Source organism: Corvus moneduloides, chromosome 23, assembly GCF_009650955.1.
Source record: "Corvus moneduloides isolate bCorMon1 chromosome 23, bCorMon1.pri, whole genome shotgun sequence".
NCBI lineage: Eukaryota > Metazoa > Chordata > Aves > Passeriformes > Corvidae > Corvus > Corvus moneduloides.
The window spans coordinates 6,194,088-6,199,638 of record NC_045498.1 but is presented as its reverse complement, the minus strand read 5'-3'; positions in this window follow the sequence as shown (position 1 = coordinate 6,199,638).

Genomic DNA, 5,551 nt, shown 5'->3' with positions numbered 1-5,551 from the left:
GCGCCCGGAGCCCGCCGGGGCCGCGCGGGAGGGGCGGGGTCTGCGGAGGGGCGGGGCGAGAGTTGAGGGGGCGTGGTCTGGCTGGGAGGGGCGTGGCCCCTCTGAGGGGACAATGCTGGGCAGCGTTGAGGGGCGCGGCCTCCGTGAGGGGACATCTCTGAGGGGACAGCTCTGAGGGGACAGCGCTGGCCGTGGCGGGCGCGGAGTTCCCTCAGGGATGGGGGTCTCCACGGTCCCCCCCAAGGCGGTGGGGACACCCCCGTGCTAGCCAGGGGTGCCCCCGGCGTGGGACACCGCCCGCGGCTGGTGCCGTGCTCGCTGACAACGTCTGGGAGTGGCCTTGGCAGGGCTACAGCCGTGTGGGCACTGCCAGCCCCGGAGAGGGGGTCGGGGTATGTGTCCCCCACATCATCGGCTCAGCCCGCCTTACCTTCAGAGAAAAACTTCAAATCTAGAAACTTCCCCCTCACGGCCCTGCCACAACAGGGAAGCACAAACAGCTCCTTTCCTGACGGGGAAAAATCCATCCCAAGAGGCAGTTGAGTCTCCAACCTAGTTTTCCTCCAACCTGAGGAGCCGGCCAGAAAAATGTGCAGGAGAACTGGGTGAAATGTCGGAAAGCAAGGAAACCACGCTTTTTTCCAGCCTTTCCACCAAAACAGCAGAGCCCGCGATCACATTTTCCCCATGCGGCTTCACGCCTCGGGAACAGAGCGGCTTTCATGGCTCGGCGCCTCCCGCCCTTGCTCCCGGTCCTTGCTTTTCCCTTTGGAAGCCCAGACTCTGTTTTTAATAGTCTGAGTAGAGCTGCACCTGAGCGTCTCGGCAGAGCCGTTCCCAGGGCAGGCCGGGGCTGTGGGATCCCCCGAGGTGGCACAGAGTGACTTCAATGCCGTCTGTGACCCGGGATGAGCCTCCCTGTAATTTGTACCCAAATGCAGCCCGGGATGGCTCCACATGGAATGGTTACCAACGGAGCGCTCGCTGAAAATAACAAAACCTCCTCTCTCTCCAGGCGTTTACTGCCCTCGGTTCTGCATAACCGGATGTCTTTACGCAAATATCAGCTTTGAATGTCCTTGAATTCATCTGGAGCAGGAAAAACTGCTGTGAGCCCCTCTCTGCAGCTGATAGGGCTGGGCCACTGATGTGACAAAGTCCTTTTCATTCCCATTCCTGCAGCTTCTGGACAGCCCCAGCTCCCTGGGAGCCAGTGGAATATTTGTCTCTGTTCGGTTTAGAGTCCAAGGAATCTCGCTGATTCATGGGGTGGGACGGTCTGAGTTGGAAATCGGTGTGTCACTGGAACCAAACCGATGTGGGGCCGTGCAGTCCAGCCCTGGCCAGGAACCTCCCTCGGTAATTACCCATTAATTAATTGCAGCCTGTACCACGAAGGACACCGTCCCACTGTTGTTGTTGTTGGAACGTGGGTGGGACAGAAGGGAAGGAAAGAAATTTCCTTTAAATGGGGTTGTCCCAGAGACTCCACAAGCATCTGTCTTAGGCTTTGCGTTCTCTTTTCTGCACGGCAGAGTAGGGAATTTGCACCAGCTGGGGCCAAATGTGGATTCAGGGACTGGTTTAATGAAGGGCAAAGAAAGTTGTATCCTCTGTCTGCTGGGAAAGGCAGGAGCTGACTCCTTATTCCAGGACAAGGAACACTGAGCCAGGTACTCCCCCTCAGTTAGGGACCAACCCTTCCTCCCTGCTTCACCAAAAAGTTTAAAATCACAGGTTTTTTTCAAACTTGCAGTACTTTCCAGAGCTCCCCACAGCACGGACCCACCTGCTCGAGAACAGGCAGTGGTTTAGCACAAAGAAACAGCTCTCCCACAGGCCCACGAAGGTGGGTGTAGAGCAACAAATTTGAGGTCTGCGAGGCACTCGGGGCCTTTTTATGTTTCCCCAGCCCCACAAAGGAGCTGCCAGGGCTGTTTTTCCCTCGCCACTGCTGCATTTCTGCTCGAACAAAAGCTCTCCCCTGCTGGTATCTCGCAGAGCAGCTAATAGCTTATTTCATTTATACCCAGCTGCACCAGCCCTGGCTCTGCTTTAATATCTTTGCAATTATTTCACTTTCAGATGACATTTTGCTGGTTTCCAGCTGCCACTTACCAAACCCCTCATGCTCCCCATTCAAATGAAACCTCTAACAATGCTCAGAATGGTCGGAAAGCTCTCAATTCTTTCCTCATTCAGTAATTGCTGCTTGTACCATTCTGGATTTATTTCATTTTTTTTCATAACACTTAGAATTAATTTGTCCACGCTTTATATAATAAATCACCAGTGCTCCTAACAATCCATAGGGAAATGAGCATCACCCACCTTTAACAGCGGTGAGGAATGAGTCAGGAAAGTTCAGTGACTTACTCAAAGCTAAATTTGCACCGAGCCAGGGAGTGGGGACAAAGCAATTCTGGCCCCCCACATGTGCTCAGTGGGTCACTCCCTCGATATTATTTTATGCTGCATTCAGGAGCTTCGTTCCCATTTGGCAGAGCAGCAAAACAACGTGGGATTGTTTCACTTCTCCAGCACTTTTGGCCTTTCTGCAGCAATTTTTCCATCTCAAACTTTCCAAATGCTTTTGGAACTGGAGGCATCAGATGTTAAAGATATCAAAGCAGGCCCTCTCCTGCCCTGGCTGTGCGCGTTCCTCCGGTGGAATTCGCTGCCACGCTGACCCCGGGGCTCAAAACTGGGTTTTTATTTCCACGGGGAATTTTTCAGGCACGGGAGGAGCTCAGCACACAGGTCATGTTGTCACTCAGTGGGACACATGTATGAACATCCCATTTTTTTAATTATAATGAAACTGCTGCGAGAAGAAAGGTGCTGAGGAGGTTTGGGAAGGAGAGCATCCAGTGCTGGCCGTGGCTGGAAGCAGGAGCCTGTCCTGACTGTCAGGTTCATTAGAGCTCCTTTAAAGCCATGCTGGACGCAGCTGGAGAAGAACCTGCCCAGGGACACCTATTAAAGGAAAGGCAGGGCTGACACACCCTGGTTATAAATACCAGCATTCCCATTCCAGAGCTAATTCGGGATCCTGGGCTGGCACACAGCAGCGGAAGCGCAGCCACTGCAGGCCCAGCCCTTGTGTCACAGATGCTCTGCTGAGCTGCTGCCCCCTTAGCAGAGTAACCCCAGGAGCTCCAAGTTCCTCCCTCCCATCCTGGCACCAAGAGGGATTTTGGGCTCCATCCATCACCTGCCTCCTGGGAGGGACGATTTTGTTATGCCTCACTCCTCTTTGATTGCCCCTGCACTGAGCAGGGTTTGGTTTGGAGCTGCTGGGAGGACAAGAGCCCACCAGATTTCAAAGGAGTGCAGGGGAAATCCAACTTCTGCTGGTGTCAAACTGTTTGCAGCTTGCTGTAATTCCCAACCAGCTGTCCCTGGATAGTTCATTTTCATCCCACGTGGCTGCCAAACTTTAGGATTAGCTGCAGTGAGCAGCTGAGGACACGCATGGAGCCGGCCCCGGAGCTCACAGCTGCACTGGGGGAAAATCCACAGAAAACAGCTCTCTGCTGTGGGCCGAGGCAGAACTACAGCAGCACAGGACACATCCCATGGCATTACGTGGGAAGGTGACTTCATCCCACAATTTCTGGGTCACTCCTCTGCTCCCCAGTCCAAGTTAGCACCGCTCCAAGCGCAGAGGTTGGAGAACTCAATGTTTCTAGGAAACGTTCATCAAGAACTTTTGGTGGCAATAATGGCACTTGGAGTCATTTAACAATCAATGGACTTTCCATGCTTCTTCCTTTTTTTTTTCTCCCCCTGGTTACTGGCATATGGTCCTTCCCCCGGGGAGCTGGATGGTAATTAATGCATTTCGTGGTTAAATGTTTGGACTCAGCATCTCAGGGCACCCGAGGAGCAGGGAGGGGACAAAGCAGGCATTGTCTGCAGGTTTCCCTCTGCCGCGGGTCCCCTCCCCGGAGGCACCGGGGGCAGCTTTTTGGGAATGCTGACACAGGCAGAGTTTTCACCTCGGTGCCGCTGGAACACGGGGGAGAAGTTGAAGTGCTTGTCACCTCCCTGCCTTTGGAGGTGATATCCAAGGAGGGGGAAAAGGAAAGTTGGCTCCCAGGACCACACGCACAACAGGAGTAATTGAAAGCCTGACTCTCCCCTTTCAGCGGGAGGCTGTTGCTGTGCTCTGCCCGGGGTTTCTCGCTGCCCTACTTTCCAAATTCAGTTATCAGCCTGTCCTCTGCTGTGAGCATCAGGAAGCAACGATTTGGGCTTCTCTCTTCGGCAGGAAGAGAGCTGGAAAGGATCAAGAAGCAGAGATGGAGCTGAGTCTGAGCGCTGGGAAACCTCCCCATGGCAGCACCATGCAGATGCACGCGGACAAGGAGTTCCTTCAAGAAAAACCCCAAATCCACTGCATTCCTGGTTTGAAAAGTTATTTCAGAAAGAGAAAAAAAAATAGTTTTGTGAGCCTGATTAAAATCTATATTTCCCCACCTTTATGTACAGAAGTTGCCTGAAAGTAAATAAATTCAGGTATTGGCTGTTTTCTTTTAAGGTTAGTCCCCAGGTGATTCAAACACCTGGGCTGATAAGGAGATCTGGTGAAGAAAAAAGCACTACACAACCTGCTTCTCCCCAAATAACAACCCCAGCTTTGCCTGGCTGAGGTTGATTAAGTGGTTAAATCAGCCACACTCCCCTGAAGCAGCAATCAAATGCCACCACCGAGGTTTCCTGCTGAATTTTCATCATCTGAAAAGCCTGGAAGTTGCCGGTAGCTGGGGTCTCCCCTAATGAGCCCTGTCCATTATATCCCAGCTGGGCTTCAGCACCGTGGACCGGCTTCTGTCATGGAGCTGGAATGGCAGAAACTCTGTTTGATGTGGGTTTTTAATGGGCTGCAGGTTCTGAGGGACCCGGGGGAAGGGGAGGTGTGGAAAGGCAGCGCAGCCTCTGTGTGCTGCCTGTGCCTTTGTGTGTGGGGAAGGAGGAAGCAGCAGCTCCAGCTCCAGCTCCTTCCCAGCTTCCAGCCACCCTCCCATGGATCTGCAGGGATCAATCCAATCACAGCAATGACACCAAGATGCTCGATTTTCCCTCTGGGGTGCAGCCCAACATCAGAGAGAAAAACATCCACAAAAAAAACAAGTCCAACACAAAACCTCTTTATCTCCAGGCTGGCTTGATCCAAAGCCATGAGTATTAGGAAAAAAATCCTTCCCTGTCAGGGTGGGAAGGCCCTGGCACAGGTTGTCCAAAGAAGCTGTGGCTGCCCCATCCCTGGAAGTGTCCAAAGATGAGCAACCTGGGATAGTGGAAGGTGTCCTTGCCCATGGCAGGCGTGGAACTGGATCATCTTTAAATTCCCTTCCACCCCAAACCATCCCATGATTCTCTGATTCCATCAGTGCAGGCACCTGATAATCCATCCCAGTTTAGGGCAGGACTGTCACCTTCAAAAACCCAAACCGCTTCTGTACAGCTGGGCACCATCTGAAGTTTTACATCTCTGCTCTGCCTGTGGGGTGAAGCTGTGCACCCCAAATCCCCCGGGCTTTCCAGG